Source organism: Lacerta agilis, chromosome 9, assembly GCF_009819535.1.
Source record: "Lacerta agilis isolate rLacAgi1 chromosome 9, rLacAgi1.pri, whole genome shotgun sequence".
NCBI classification, from domain to species: domain Eukaryota; kingdom Metazoa; phylum Chordata; class Lepidosauria; order Squamata; family Lacertidae; genus Lacerta; species Lacerta agilis.
In genome coordinates this window covers 70,893,899-70,911,015 of record NC_046320.1, presented here as the reverse complement: position 1 = coordinate 70,911,015, position 17,117 = coordinate 70,893,899, and positions in this window count along the sequence as shown.

Sequence of the window (17,117 nt, the reverse complement as noted above, 5' to 3'; positions counted from 1 at the left end):
CACCCTGTTGCAACTGCTTTTAATAAAGATCAGGCTTAACTAGCTGCCTTGCTTTCACAAGAATTCTGGTCTGTTCTCTGTCATTTTACTAGCCAGTAAGGGCTTCCAATTGTGCTCTGCCGGAGGTGCGGGCTCCCTCCTGGAGAAGGACCCCTTTTATTTTATTTTTAACAAAAAAATTATTGGTTTTCCACATTATACAGAACAAATACAACTAAAAACAACATATAATGACAATCATTCAAAAAGAAAAAACAAATACACAAACAACATCAACAAAATAAAAAGAGAAAAGACAAATACCAACCTTACAGACCGGAACACACCAACCATTAATTATAATCTTGTTCCAAATCTTATTTGGGGGACTTCCCCCGTTCTCTCTCCTACGTTCAGTTCTAATTTACTTTAGTAACTTTTCTAGTTATTCTAACAATACATTCACCATCATTATTATTCTTTATCTTAACCTCATATCTCATTTAAATTCTAAATCGAAATAAAAAATACCACATCATATTACAAATCTTAATTTCTTATAACCTTTTCTTTTCTTAGTTGCATAAAACTACTGCTCTTATTACTTCTAATTCATACCTTATAAAATCTTAAACCAATACTATATCATAAAAAATCTAAGTATTTCTTCTCTGTTCCAAATACATTTTTACTCTCTGATGTCAGGGTACCGTGGCAAGCCTTCCTAATAATCACATACATTCTTTCACCCTACCACCTTTCTTACCATTTTCTCTCCTCCTATCACAAACACCCACCGGGCCTCCCCACCACTTATTCCCAAGCCATTGTCCAGAATGTCCTCTTTTCCTTGATGTCCAAAAACCAAAGCATTGTCCCAAAGTATCTTTGCTGATCTCTTCAAAGGAAGTAATACTTCACCACCACACATCTCCACTTCAATCTTCAAATCAAACTGCAGTTGTAGTTTCCAAAATTGTTGTTCCTGTATTTCTGGGCTCCCACCCCAGAAAACCATTATAACGTCACAAAAGCCATTCCTGGACCTCTCACGTCTACAGGAATGTTCTTCTTTTTGGAGTTGCGTCTTCTCTACTTCAAATGAATTCCCAGAGCTTCGCTCTCTAAATGTTTCTTTAAATTCTTTGAGTTCCTTGGCAAGATCCTTAAAAGCAGTTCCAATCTCAATGACATTCTGCTGCAAAAGTTCTAGTTTCAGAAGGATTTTCCTTTGTCCAAAAGTCATTGCGGAATCTGGAGTTATCGTGGAAACGAAACCAAAAGGGGGCAGATGCAGGCAGGAAATAACAAGAATCAGTACTTTTCCATCTTCAAAACATTACAGCCGCCATTTCCCCCTGATCAGATTGCAAAAATTCTTCATTTTATAATCCACAGTCACTCAGAAAAAATACTTCAACATTCCCAATTCTACCCCTAACAGGGGTTTCTTAGTAGATCCATAAAGTCAATAAATACCTTGTATCAGCTGAAAGTAGCAACAGCCAGAGCCAATGTTACTGTTGTTTTGTCGCAAGGGAGAGAAGCAGACTTCCTTTTTAGAGCTTCTCCCCTAAAGCCAATCAAACTAATTTGTAGATCCAATTAAGCCCGTGCTTGCAGCCTACGGGTTTCTTCTTATTTTAATCCCAATAAGGAAGAACGGGGCGCTCGAGTACCGCCACCGGCCGCCGCTTGGTTTTCCCGGTTGGGGACAACCTCCACAGCCCCGCGCCGTTACCCATTCACCCGAGCCTCCCTTTTACAAGAGAAGCCCGAGAATGGGGCGACGCAAAGGGGCCCGCCGGAGTGCCCAGACTGCGGGACGCCCCTCCCGCGGCTTACCGGAGCCCGCTGCGCGGTTGCGGGTTTCCTGGCCCCCGGGAAAACCGGAGCTGTCTCGGAACGAAGACAGCTCCCAGCCGCCGGCAATGGCGCCCTCGCCGGAAGTCGAGAAGGACCCCTTTTAACTCTTATAAAAGTGGGTTCCTAAGGGGAGAGGCAATCCTTAAGGTATTGGATCCTGAGCCATGTAAAGCTTTATAGGTCAACACCAGCACTTTGATTTGGGCCCGGAAACTAATCGGCAGCCAATGCAGTTGTGCCATTGCATTTTTCACCAGCTGAAGTTTCCTGCTCCTCAATGAGACCAAGACCTAGGCATTTTTGCTCCTTTGTTTCCCCCTTATCTAGACTTTCTTTCTTTTTCTTTGTTGTAGGCCTTTGCTGTAGCCACAGTGAAGCCCAGACCAACTGATTATCATATTGGAGTTTCCATGGTAGGCTCAGAATGGCACTGCTATCAAAAGGGGTTTAAGTTGAGCAAACTGTAAGTCCAGACTCCTCATCATCTGGGAACTTTCATAACCAATAAGTATTTGAAGAGAGCCAAGATATTTGTGTGTTTATATTGTTCTTTCTTACGATGATGATTTAATTTATAGACCTATTGGTTTCCAGAGAGCTTCAAAGTGGTTTACAAAACATCAAAACAATTGCACATGGTTAAAATAGAAAAGTAAAAAACGCACAGGCAGGAAAGGTGTGATCAAATGAGCCTCTCACACCACCTTTTTTGCAACACAACCACCCTGGAGGGCAACCCGTGGGATTTACTCTCTGGCCGTTGCTGCCACCACCCTTCCACTTCCTCCAGCAGTCCAGAGGGAAGGGACCTGGGGTGCACCAAAGCAATTACTTTTCACATATTCATTATTAACTTATTGACAAAACGTGCCAAAAGTACAAATAAAGTATAAATATTTAATTATCTGTGGTCTTGATTCTTACTACCAACTACTACAGATGTTATTCGAATGCTACAACAGTTTAGACTGCGACAATTGTTTCTCAAATATATTTTAACTACTTCCCACTTAGAAATGAATTCAGGTTCTGGTTCATTTTTCATTTTTTTCCAATAAATTAAGATAAGATAAACAATTCATTCAAAGATTTCTTTAAAGAACTATATAAGAAAGAAATGGAAGATGAGGATAAAATTAATATGTACATTAAAACCAATAAATTAAAAGCCGCCCTTAAAGAAAAATTACAAAAATTGAATCTACCTGTTACCGCAATGGAATTACTATTTAGCTATCAAAAAACTAAAACAAGGCAAATCCCCAGGACCGGACGGCTTTTCCTCACTATATTATAAAAAGCTTGAGGAAATCTTATTTATCCCATTGAAGGATACTATAAATGAGGTACTTTCTAGTGGTGAGCTTCCAAAATCATGGGAAGAGAGTTATATTACACTAATTCCAAAAGGTGATGCTGATTTAACATTAATGTGTAACTATAGACCAATAGCACTGCTCAATACAGATTATAAAATCTTTGCCGACATTTTAGCACAAAGACTTAAAGTTATTCTCCAAGAAATAATTAACAAAGACCAGGTGGGGTTTTTACCCAGAAGACATTTGCACCAAAACGTACGACATATTATTAATATTATTGAGTATCTAGATTTTAGGATTGATAAACCAGTTGTTCTCATGCTCCTTGACGCTGAGAAAGCATTTGATAAGATATCCTGGACCTTTATGAAGGAGCTAATTAAACAAATGGACTTTGGTGGCACATTTTGTAACGCAGTAAATGCCATATACAAAAGACAAAGAGCCCGTTTAATAATTAACGGAACAATTACGGACAGTTTCCCAATCAGTAATGGCACTCGACAGGGATGCCCCCTTTCCCCATTAATTTTTATTTTGATCATGGAAGTGTTAAATGAGCAGCTCAGAGAGGACCCTGAAATCAGAGGAATTAAAATAGGAGAAAGAAGCTACAAGATAAAAGCCTATGCGGACGACCTGATTTTGACTACCGAAAACCCAAATGTCAGTATCCCTAGAGCTATTGAAATAACAAATGAATATGGGAGTCTGGCGGGCTTTAAAATAAATAAAACTAAGACAAAGCTGTTAGGTAAGAATTTAACAGAAAAATATATTGAGGTATTAGAAAGATCTACGGGGCTTAAGATCTGTCAAAAAGCGAAATATCTAGGGATTTGGATCAGCCCCAAAAATATAAACCTATACCAAGACAATTATCTTTCAACTTGGAATAATATTAAAAAAGTATAATGAAACGGGATAATCTTAAATTAACATTCCTAGGTAGAGTAGCAACCATAAAGATGATGGTGATCCCTAAGCTTTTATTTTTGTTTCAAACAGTGCCAATACTGGCAGGGGATGTAAGATTAAAAGAATGGCAGAGATGTATCTCAAAATATCTGTGGCAGGGTAAGCGACCTCAAATTAAACACTTACACATGATTGACATAAGGGCAAGAGGTGGGCTTGCCCTCCCAGACTTAACCTTATATTATGAGGCAGCATGCCTCACATGGCTCAAGGAGTGGTGCTGTTTAGATAATCCAGAATTGCTTGATTTAGAAGGATTTAATTTAAGATTCGGGTGGCACGCCTACATGAATTATGAAAAATACAAAGTACACAAAGAATTTTCAAATCACATCATTAGAGGCTCTTTATTAAAGGTCTGGACAAATCATAAACATATGTTGGAGCAGTGGACTCCGTGGTGGAACTCTCTGTTGGAAGCGCTGGCGGTTAGGCGAGTAAACACAGAGGCAAATTGACCGATATATAGGTCTCTGCTGGAGGAAAAGGAAAATAAATTACAGTTAAAACCTTATGAACAAATAAAGGACCAATTAAAAGGTTGGCTACAATACCACCAGATCTTTGAAAGATTTAAAATGGATAGAAAGAAGGATTTTGAAAAAGATCACTCTAGATTTGAAGTAGAAGTTATACAATCCAATAATAAAACCCTCTCGAAAGCCTACCGTATGTTATTAGACTGGTTAACTATGGAAGAGGTGGTGAAGCCGTCGATGATCCGCTGGGCTCAGGATGTGGGGCATAACATTCTATTAGTAAGCTGGGAGAAGCTGTGGAAAGAATGCTGGAACTTTACCTGTAGTAATGCCATCCGGGAGAACATGATCAAAATGTTTTACAGATGGCACTACACCCCACAAAGAATCTCTAAGATGTATAAGGCTATATCCAATGCTTGTTGGAGATGCCAGGAGGTTGGAGACCATTACCATATTTGGTGGAAATGCAAAAAATAGACCAATTTTGGAGGGAAATACATATTGAGTTAGAAATTATTGTGAGGAGTGAGCTGAAAGGGTTACACTCAGCTCCAAGTTGCGTCCAGCCCACAAGGGGAAATGACGTTGTGTTTTCTGTGTATGTTTTATTACTGGTGTAATTCCCAGTTGTGTCCGTTGCTGTTTCACGGCTGGTCAGAGAATGTCTGCTCTCTCTTCCGGTATATGTGATTTATGATCTGCTGTAATAAAGAATGCTTTGCTGAAAGAAGCAAGAGTCATTCTGAGTTCGTGACAGACTGTTTTCCTTTAGATGCTTTGCAGCAGGTTTTGCTTCCGAAGAAGAGCTGCGTATTCAACTCTGCTGAAATCGAAAGGAATTTAAGCTGCGCAACAGAAGCCTGCTGGACGCCATAACATCCGAGATTTATGGCTTCTGGACGTGGGGGGTTTTCTGCTGCGATCCCCCCGCAACATCAAAATTATGCTATCAATAAAATTCACGAAATCCCCTGAAGCTTACCTTCTGGGTATAATCGGCCCGGATATTCCGATTAAATTCAGAAATTTCTTTTTGTACTCCTCCGCTGCTGCGAGGATTCTGGTGGCGACATATTGGAAACAAGAGGTAGCCCCCAATAAAGAAGAATGGCTCGTGAAAACAATTGAATTTTTAGAACTGGCAGCCTTATCAGAAAAGATAAAAGAAAATCCTAGGAACAAAGTGGTGGATGAATGGGAAGGGTTGTTGAGATATCTAAAAATGAGGTGTGATCCGAATATGGGTTTTGCTCTGTAACAGCTCTTGCGGGTATGAATAATCTAATGGAAAAGGGAATGATGTAAGAGAAGTTGATATAAAGCAAAAGATATATGTTGAAGTTTCAGAGTTTAATGGAATTTATTTTAATGATATAATTTGAAGAAATGGGGTATAGGAAGAGGCAAGTCAAGATAAGAAAAGAAGTTGCACAAGTCTTGGAACAAAACAAAGGAAAGAAGAGGGTGAAGGGATAATGGAATTGAAGGAAGAGAGGGAGGAAGGGGAAAAATAAGAAGAATAGATGTAGGAGAGGAAAATTCTTGGTGTAAATATTCCCTGTTCCTAAGACATTAAGAAATTATAAAGTCTTGTGCGATAGGACAATTATTAGGTTTTTCTTTTAAAAAAATTGTTTTTTGAATGTATGATGAATGTAAAGCTTGCTGATCCGTGTGTAAAATATGCTTGTGGTAATTGTAGTGTTTTTTATCTGTTTTGTTATCTTATGGTTGTGTGTGTAGGTGATTTTTCTTTGGTATAATGGAAAATGAAATTAAAAAAAATTAAAAAATTTTTTTATTCCACACCGCATATTCAACCAGTTTATGGGAATATCCGGATCTATGATTCCCAGTAGGAAGACTTCCGGGGATATATATATATACACACTAGCTGACCTGGCCACGTGTTGCTGTGTTGTTGTTGTTTTTTTGAGATTATGGAATTATTATTTTTTAACTTAATATTTTTGATTTTTCTTACCTTTGTTTGTTGAATTGTATGGTGTATGCTGTTTGTTATGACGTTTCGACGTTGACCTTGTATTTATTTTTTATTTTTTGTTATTTTTTATTTTTAAGTATTCACAGAGTTTGGTTAAGTATAGAAATAAGAAGTAAAAGAATTAAGAATTGTTTTATTTTTACCTCATGAAATGGTAAAATATTATAAGTGGAGTGAGTGGTACTATCGGTTTGTTTATGAGGGTTTGTTGTTAGCTGAGATGTATGTCTGGTTGGATGTTCTGGAGGACAATAGAAAAGTTGCTATGGGTGGTTGTGTTTGTATATATTAAGATTTTTATGATTGAATTTTGTTAATGATTGCCTTTGTCCCTGATATATTGGTAACTTGCTTGAAAAATGAAGCGGAAACTTTTTAAATTTTTCAGCTTCCGTGGCTGGGGAGCCAGGCGAAATGATTGTTAAAATGGCGGGTGTGGCTTTCTATCAACAGACAGTGGTGGGGTCGCCAAAAAATGTTGAAGTAATTTTATTTATTTATTTTGTTCCCAGTACTTTGGCCACCTCATGAGAAGAGAAGACTCCCTAGAAAAGACCCTGATGTTGGGAAAGATGGAGGGCACAAGGAGAAGGGGACGACAGAGGATGAGGTGGTTGGACAGTGTTCTCGAAGCTACTAACATGAGTTTGGCCAAACTGCGGGAGGCAGTGAAGGATAGGCGTGCCTGGCGTGCTCTGGTCCATGGGGTCACGAAGAGTCGGACACGACTGAACGACTGAACAACAACAACAACATTTTGTTCCCATGGCTGTGGAGACGTGCGAGGTGAGTGAGGAATTTTTTTTTAGCCCTGGATCTCTGTAGGCATTAAAAAAAAAATTCTGGGCTTCCGGTTTTGGGCCCCATTCCAGCCGGTCGGGAGCTGAAGAGCTCTGGCTCCCTCGGGAATTTCGGGGTTACCGTACCCGCGCTACGGGCCCCTTAAAGCCGCGGGAAGAGCGGACCGGCATTCTAGCGGGCTCCACAACGTGTCGTCCCCACTCTCGATCAACCCTCGTAAGGGGGAAAATCGAGCGAGCGAGGCTCCGGCACGGAGCTGAAGAAGCCATTGCACCCGAGGAGCGAAGCAGCGATTTCGGCGGATCTGAGCGCCCGGCTCTTTCTTGATTGGATTACAAAAATAGAAGCTCTGTAAGTAACAACTTCAAATTGATTTTAAACTTCTGAGAAATTCGGACTTGCAGAGAGAACGTTAAAAAGGAAGCCCGTTCTCTCGGACTGCTTTACAGATCAAGGTAATAATAAAGAGGCTGAGCCGCAGACTAGCGGTAAAAAGTTGCTGGATCTGCAGAACTTTTTTAAAGTTGTATAAAGTTGCTTGGACTGGTATTTAAGACTTAAAATAAGGAATTTGGCAGAAGAAGACACCGCTCACCCTCTGGATAGGATTCTGGGTCAGTTAGCTGGCTGCGATACTTTGTCGCCATTCCTTTTTGCTGCTGTTTACCAGCGGAGACATTTTAACTTGTTTGCTTGCTACAGTTACTTTATGGGACTTTGTGGTTGCACTGCAAGGAGATAATAGAGAACTGCCTTGGACTGTTTTAAAGATTAACTTTTCTTGACTTTTGATGAACTTTTAAAACTTTCTGGAAACTTTTAAAAGCCTAAAAGTTGAACTGTTGGTTGGGACTGCTTGGGACTCTTGGCTCTGACTTCTCTTTGTTCTCTGGACTGCATGTTTGCCACCTGGTGTTTACTTCAGGGAATGTTTGGATTTTGACTTCCTGTGAATGTCTGAGACAGTAACGGTTAAGGAGGTGACCTTGAAATACCAGCTGCAGTGTACACAAGAGATGCAAGATAGTACAAGGTCCAAAGGGAAAAAAGAAGAAGAAAAACGCAAAACTTCTTTATCAGTAAATTTCCAGGACCAAATGACGGCGGCTATTGACAAACTGAATGCTAGTATTTTGGAACTGACAGAAAGGCTAGGGAAAGTGGGAGAAGATGTAAAAGGAACACAGGCTTCTGTGAATACATCAACAGAAAAATTACAAGCAGAAATAAAGGACTCCACTCAGAGATTGGAAAAATCCATAAGTACAATTGAGGAAGGTGTAAGGCAAAACAGAGAGGAAATTGATAAGATTGGCAAAGAGGTCAAAGTCTTAAAAAAGGAAGCAGAAGAACTTAAAGAAGTTAAATAGAAAATTAAAGTGGTGGAGACCAAATTGGACAATATTGATGCAGAAAAAATTGAACAAATTGGATTACAACAAAGAAGCGTGGAAGAATCTCTCGCCTTTCTGCAGCTCCGGGAGAGAGAGGTGAACCTCCGTCTAAGAGGCCTTCCAGAATTGGAGAAGGACAGTTTGAAGGATTTCATAGTTAATGAATTTTCAACATTCTGGGAGCTGGAGGAAATAGAAGTATCAGCATCCATAGTGAAGGTCTTTAGATTCGGAACTAAAGGAAAGAAAAGCTCCAAAGTGGTCAACGATTGCCTAATAGTGTTTCAGAACAGACACCAGAGAGACCACATTTTGGATTTACACTACAAGAACAACCTGGTGGTACAACGAAAGAAAGTTATCATCTACAAAGACATCCCCAAATATTTCCTCTCCAAGAGAGCAAATTACAACGATTTGGCATCAGAATTAAGAGCAAGAAAAATCCCCTACAGTTGGGAGTTTCCAGAAGGCCTAACTTTTTGGTTTAAAGAGAAAAAGATAAGGATTAAATCTCCGGTGGAAAAGCAAAAATTTTTGGATAAACATTTTGAAGATTTTAAAGGCTCTTCATTAGACCCAACATTTCTATATCGAGTACCAGGGCTCCCAGGACCAGGGGGACGAAGACCAGAAGACTCTGAAGAAGACAAGAAAGGAGAGGCCACAGGTGGAGAAGATGTCAGGTTTTCTGGGCATCTTAGAGTTAATGATGCAAGAGGCGTTCTGATCCTGGGAGTTTAGCCTTGCCCACTGTAATACGGGCACTTTTCCTTTGTCTAGAAAAGGGGAGGTTTGGTTTCACTTTCCCCTTCTCTGCATTCTTCTGCCTTATTGCTTTGTGTTACTGCGGTATGTTAGTTTGCTGCAAGCATGCAGCTCAAGTCTGGAGGACTTGTGTGTGTGTGCTACTAAATAAAGTCTAGTTTAGTTTAGTAGCACTGGCGTCTGTCAAGTTATTTCACGACGCCACGGAGAAGCAGACCTAAAAAGCCATCCCGACGCTGTGCTTAACTCTGCAATTGGAGAACGCTCAGGGCGAAGCAGAAGTGTGCCTGGGCGCCATTGATGTCGGAGACGATCGTAAAGGTGATTGATTGCAGTGCCGGCCAGCAGCACTACTTGGGTCAAAGTTTTTATGACCCAATATCAACACTATTCAAAACAGGTTATGGCTTAATGGCTTAATTGCTTTATTGCCAAGAAGCTACGCTTTGATGGCGAGGCGTCCTGAGGAGATTGATTGCCAGGACGGGAGGTCTGCATGTCTGCGGGGCCGGCAGCCGATAGCCCAGCTGGAGGACTGTTTTGTGCCATGCTTTTGAGGCACAAAGCAGGGAAACCTCGCTGGTGAAGAGAAGCCGTTTTCCGGAGCTGGGAGCTGAGAGGCGAGTGCTGAGTTTGCAGCCACGTGAGTTACCTCAAGCCCCAGGGGGGAGATGGCGCAGTCCCATGAGAGTTTCGTGCCACCCTTTCCAAGGTTGGATGGGAGAAATTGGCAAGATTGGGCCAAGAAAATGGAGATATTTCTGATTGCTAAAGATCTTTGGACTTGTACTCAGAGCCCACCAGTTCAAGCCCCTGCTGCTGAAGCTGCTGCAGCACTTAAGAAAGACCAGAGGGCTACTGCTCACATAGTCATGGGCATAGAGGAAGAGCTGATGGTGCACATAGACGCTGCCACTAATGCCCACCAAATTTGGGAGTGTCTTAAGCGTGTGTTTCAAAGAACGTCAGCTGGTGCCAAACTTCATACAACTAGACAGCTGTTTGAGTTACGTTTGCAAGAAGGAGGCTGTGTGCGTCAACATGTGGCCAAAATGCTGGCACTCTTCAACAAATTGAGACAGCTGAATGTTCCTTTTTCAGAGGAACAAAAGGTCTATATCCTTCTGAGCTCACTAGACCCCAGTTATGAGACTCTTTCCCTAACGCTGGAGTCCATGCCTGCAAGCCAGTTGAATCTGGACTATGTTACTGGGAGGCTGCAGGACGAACAGGACCGGAGGCAGAGAGAGAAAGGGAAAGCTGTTAAGGGGGGTTGCTTTTTGCCTAAGCCCAGGAGTGGAGAAAACGCTGAGAGCTCTGTTAAAGCTTTTGCAGCTAAGCGCTGTTATCTATGCAATTCTGATAACCATCTTCAGGCAGACTGCGATCAGGCTGACTTCAAAGATGGTTTCCATGGCAACCGGGAGATGAAAGGAAGACCACGTCGTGGGAGAAGAGGACCTTCCAGAGCAAGCAGAGGAGGGGCTGGAGCCCACTGCAAAGCAGCTGCATATGCCTTGGTTGGAAAGACAGTTGCTACCCCCAAGCTGCGTTGGTTAATAGACAGTGGTGCGGGGAGACATCTAGCGCCACCTAGCAGCCAGTTGCGGAACTGCAGGCCGATCCAAGATGCAACTGCAGTCACTCTGGCTGATTCAACCACAAGACCTGTTACCAAAACTGGTGTTATGTTCATGCCTTGTCTTAATGATGACATTGATGTGTATGTTTTAGATGGTATGAAATTTGGTTTACTTTCTGTTTCAGCTTTAGACAATGCAGGTTATCTGGTCAGCTTTGGGAACCAGGTATGCACCATCTCCAAAGATGGGAAACAATTGGTCCAGGTGAAAGGCCATGATGGGGTGTATATGCTGGAAACTGACAACAGCGCCACAGAGAGGGCGCAGGGTGCTGAAACAAGTAATGGCATCTCTGAGGAGACTCAAGCTCAGTATGCCAACTTACCCACGCATGATCAGTGTTTGCATTTATGGCATCGCAGATTCTCGCACGTGAATTGGAAATACGTGCGCAAGCAGGTAGAGTGCACTGATGGTTGTAAAATGAAGGAGTGCTCCAAGTTTCTAGACTGTAGAGCTTGTAAAAGAGCCAAAGTGCATTCTTGCAGCTACCCATCATCTGATAGGGTGACCAAACAAGCTTTTGAGCTTGTGCATGCGGATCTCTGTGGTCCGATGGGGGTGCCAAGCATGGGGAATTCTCGTTATGTTCTTTGTCTCACTGATGATTTTAGTCGAGCAGGATGGATTTTCACGCTCAAAGACAAGGGGCAAACAGCGAAGGAGATTATAGAATGGGTGAAAGCAGTAGAGGTGGAGTTTGGAACCCGCGTGAAAGCGTTTCAGACAGACCGAGGCACAGAATTTACTGCATCTAAGCTGCAGGATTTCTTTCGTGCCAAAGGTATCAAGCATAGAAAAACTGCTCCTTATTCTCCTCAAGAGAATGGTGTTTCTGAGAGGCGGAATAGAACAATGCAGGAGGCAGTAGATGCTCTCTTGTTTGATTCAGGCTTGCCAAGATGCTATTGTGCTGAAGCCTGGAGAACTGTCTGCCACACTCTTAACAGGACATATAGTTCCGTGATAGGGACCACGCCCTACTTTCTACTCTATGGAAAGAAGCCCAAGGTCCACTATTTTCGGACCTTCGGGGCAGAAGCTTGGGTTCTTATCCCCAGACATTTACGTAGAAAGGGCAGTCCAAGATCACAAAAGTTGATTTTCTGTGGCTACGAGACAGGTTCGAAAGCCTGGAGATTTGCTTTCCCAGATGGCGATCGTTCACGAGTCATAATCAGCAGGAGCGCTGAGTTTTGTGAGCAGCAAGGCTGGAAAAGGATTCATGGAAATCCTGAGGTGCTCACAGATCCGTTCAGCGATCTTGATTATGAAGATCAACCAGTTACACCTGCCAGTGGTGCAGAAGGTGGTCAACCTGCTGGTGTTTCGGGCCGCATTCCCGAACACGACCAGGGTGCAGTGTCAGAGGGGGCAATCCCAAAGAGACAGGTGAAGACAGAAACAAGGAGTGCACCCACATCTCCAGAAGTAGCTAGGAGAGGCAAGCGAGGTAGGTCTCCAAGGTCCCCAACTGGGAAGCCCAGTCCAGGGGGACATAGCAAGCGCAGTAGGTCGCTTGGTGGTTCACCAGATGCCAGGGACTTCCAGGCTGAGTCCAGCACGTCTGGGTCAGGTGGCGAGTCACCGGTGGTGCCACGGCGTTCCAAGCGCACTACCAAGGGGAAACCTCCTGACAAGTTCCAAGCCACTAATGTTTGGGCTGGTTTTGCTCACTGCGAACCGGAAAGCTTCGCTGAGGTGCAGAGATTACCTCAGGCAGAATCCCGCAAGTGGCAACAAGCAATGGAGAAAGAACTTAGTGCCATGAAATCTCTTGGAGTTTTCACGCTGACCACTTTGCCAGCTGGACAGCAAGCTGTGAGCTGTCGCTGGGTCTATAGATTGAAACCCACTGCAAGTGGAGAGCCACAATATAAGGCTAGATTGGTGGCAAGAGGTTTCAGTCAGAGGCCAGGAGTGCATTACTCACAAGTCTATGCACCCACGTCCCGTAGTGAAACAATGAGGTTGCTTCTTGCTGTAGCAGCGCAGAGAGGCGCAGAAGCTGCTCATTTTGATATTGATGTCGCCTACTTAAATGCACCGCTGCAGGAGGAAATTTATATGCTACCTCCTCCGGGTTTTGAGGGCGACAGGCCAGGTCTGGTATGGAGGCTACACCGCTCCATTTATGGTCTCAAACAGTCCGCGAGAAACTGGAATCAGTGTCTCGACCAAGCGCTGGAGAAGCTAGGCTTTAGGAAAAGCCATGCGGACAACTGTTTGTACATAAAAGGGACAGGTCAGCAACAAGAATTGGCCCTGATCTTTGTCGACGACATTGTTCTAGTGGCCAACACAAACAAACAGGTGCAGGAGTTTGCAAGTAAGCTGAGGCAGCACTTCAAACTCAAGGAGTTGGGTCCTGTGAACATGTATCTAGGGGTTCAGATTCACAGAGACCAAAATGGCAGTTTTGTGTTGAACCAGAGCGCAAAGATTGATCAGTTGCTCAGGAAATTCAATATGGCAGACTGCAAAGGTGCAAGGACACCAATGGAAACGAGTTTTGTAACTGATAACCAGTCTGTTGAAAAAAGAGAGTTTGAGAACCAAGAGGTATATCAATCTGCTCTGGGAAGCCTGCTCTATCTCTCGCAGTGGAGCAGGCCCGATATTGCATTTGCAGTTAATCTGCTGAGCCAAGAGGCAGCAAAGCCCAGTGTGATGGCATGGAATGGGGTCAAAAGAGTCCTTAGATATTTGCAAGAGACCAAAGAGTTTAGCCTCACACTGACAGCCCAAGGTGATGAACAGCTTCAATGTTGGGTAGATGCTGATTGGGCTTGCGGCTCAGACAGAAAGTCAATTTCTGGAATAGTGGTAAAATTTGGAGGTTCTGTAATTGGCTGGAGGTCAAAAAAGCAGAGTTTAATTGCTCTATCGTCAACTGAGGCAGAGTTCAGTGCTCTTTCAGAAATGTGTCGAGAGCTTGAATTCTACAAATGCCTAGTGCAGGAAGTGTGTGAGAAGTGTTACCTACCCATCACCATATGGGAGGATAACCAGCCATGCCTGAAGTTGGCTGAATCCGGTCAATTCAACGCACGAACCAAACACCTGGATATTCGGTTCAAAAATGTGCATGAGAGCGTTAGGACAAATGTGGTCAAGCTGAAATATTGTCCTAGCGAAATGAATCTTGCCGATGGATTCACAAAGCCCTTGAGTTTCCAGAAACACGAAGTTTTCTGTGATGGGTTAAATGTTGGATGAAATGTATATATGCATATTCCCAGGATTGCGAACGAGAGGGGGTGTCAGGTTTTCTGGGCATCTTAGAGTTAATGATGCAAGAGGCGTTCTGATCCTGGGAGTTTAGCCTTGCCCACTGTAATACGGGCACTTTTCCTTTGTCTAGAAAAGGGGAGGTTTGGTTTCACTTTCCCCTTCTCTGCATTCTTCTGCCTTATTGCTTTGTGTTACTGCGGTATGTTAGTTTGCTGCAAGCATGCAGCTCAAGTCTGGAGGACTTGTGTGTGTGTGCTACTAAATAAAGTCTAGTTTAGTTTAGTAGCACTGGCGTCTGTCAAGTTATTTCACGACGCCACGGAGAAGCAGACCTAAAAAGCCATCCCGACGCTGTGCTTAACTCTGCAATTGGAGAACGCTCAGGGCGAAGCAGAAGTGTGCCTGGGCGCCATTGATGTCGGAGACGATCGTAAAGGTGATTGATTGCAGTGCCGGCCAGCAGCACTACTTGGGTCAAAGTTTTTATGACCCAATATCAACACTATTCAAAACAGAAGAATAGAAGATGTCTTTGAAATTGATGACTTGGAATGTTCGGGGATTAAACCAGAGGCCGGAGAGACACAGAGTATTTCATAGTTTGGAAAAGAAGAAATTGGATATAATTTGCTTACAGGAGACCCATGTAGTCCGACAACACAGGAGGATTTTACAAAACAAAAAATTAGGCCAGGAATTTATTTCGTCTGATAAAGTCAAGAAGAGAGGAGTAGTAATTTATGTAAGAGAAAAATACAGTCCAAGACAGCTTTTTAAAGATGAAGAAGGGAGATACATCGCTATTGAAATTAAAGTACAAGGCGAAAAATTTTTAATTCTGGGACTTTATGCACCGAATTATGGAAAGTCAATTTTTTATAAAAAGATTCATGACTTGCTATTGGACTATTTGGATTATAAAATAGTGTGCCTCAGTGATTTTAATGGAGCAGTCTCCACACTAATGGATAGATCCCAAAGGACAAAAATTACAAATGATGGGAAACTGCCCAAAACATTTTTTGAAATGGTGGACAATCTGAATTTGGTGGATGCTTGGAGATTGGGAAATCCAACCGAAACAGAGGCAACTTATTTTTCAGAATCTCAAAAGTCATGGTCGAGAATAGATTACATCTGGATTTCAAATGAATTGACACCAAAAATACAAAAAGCAGAAATTGGTCCTAAGACTTGTTCTGATCACAATCCTGTACAATTGAATTTGAAAGTTATTTCCAAAGATTCTTTTAGATGGAGAATGGATGATGCACTGATGAGAGATGCCAAGTTGATAGAAAGAGCTGCAAAAAAGATGAAGGAATATTTTCAAATTAATCTGAATAATGAAGTGGAAAAAAGAACAGTATGGGACGCAAGCAAAGCAGTGATGAGGAGGTTCCTCATAAGTGAAAAAAGAAAAAAGAAAAAGCAGCAAAATGCAGAAATAGAAAGACTTTTGAGATTAATTAAAGAAAAAGAAAAAGAATTAAGAGGACACCCCAAAAGGCAAAAAATACAGAAAGAAATTAAATTCTTGCAGTCCCAATATGCAAAAAATTTGAATCAAGAAATAGAATGGAAAATAAAATTTATGAAACAGAGAACTTTTGACTCTGCAAATAAATGTGGAAGGTTGTTAGCTTGGCAACTGAAAAAAAGGCAAAAAGCAAATATCATTAATAGTTTGGTAGTTAATGGAAGAAGTGTGGAGAATCCAGAGGAAATCAGATGGTGTTTTCAAAAATTTTATAAACAATTGTACAAGGAAAATAAAATAGAGGACTCGGAGATAGACCAATTTCTGGAAAAAAATGGATTACATAAAGTCCCAGAAGATAAAATAAAGATGCTCAACCACCCAATATCAATTCAAGAGATAGAAGAAGCGATTAATAATATGCAGACGGGAAAGGCCCCAGGACCGGATGGACTAACTGCAAAGTATTATAAATCCTTAAAAGACTGGCTATCGCAGCCTTTGAAAGAAGTTTGCAATGAACTGCTGGAGGGAGGGAGGGCACCGGAGACATGGAAAGAGGCCTACATCACGCTGATTTTGAAACCAGATGCAGACAAGACTTTGATGAAAAATTACCGACCAATCTCGCTTTTAAATGTGGATTATAAAATATTTGCTAATGTCGTGGCCATGAGATTAAGAAGAGTATTGAAGGACTATATCCACAAAGACCAAGCAGGTTTTCTAACTGGAAGACAGATAAGTAATAACACAAGGATTATTGTGGACATTTTAGAGAAGCTGGAAAAAAATATAAATACAGATGCAGTATTCATGTTCATTGACGCAGAAAAGGCCTTTGACAATATTTCTTGGACATTTATGAAGAAAAATTTGGAAAAAATGGGCATCGGTCAAAGATTTCTTAATGGCATTAATGCCATTTATACCGAACAAAAAGCAAAAATTATAATAAACAGTGTGATATCGGAGGAAATTAGAGTTGAGAAAGGAACAAGGCAAGGGTGCCCTATCTCCCCTTTACTATTTATCACGGTCCTGGAGGTCCTCCTAAACATGATAAGGTCGGAGAAACAAATCAAAGGAATAAGGGTGGGAGAGAAGAAATATAAATTGCGTGCCTATGCGGACAATTTGCAAATATGTTTTTATTTTCCATCAA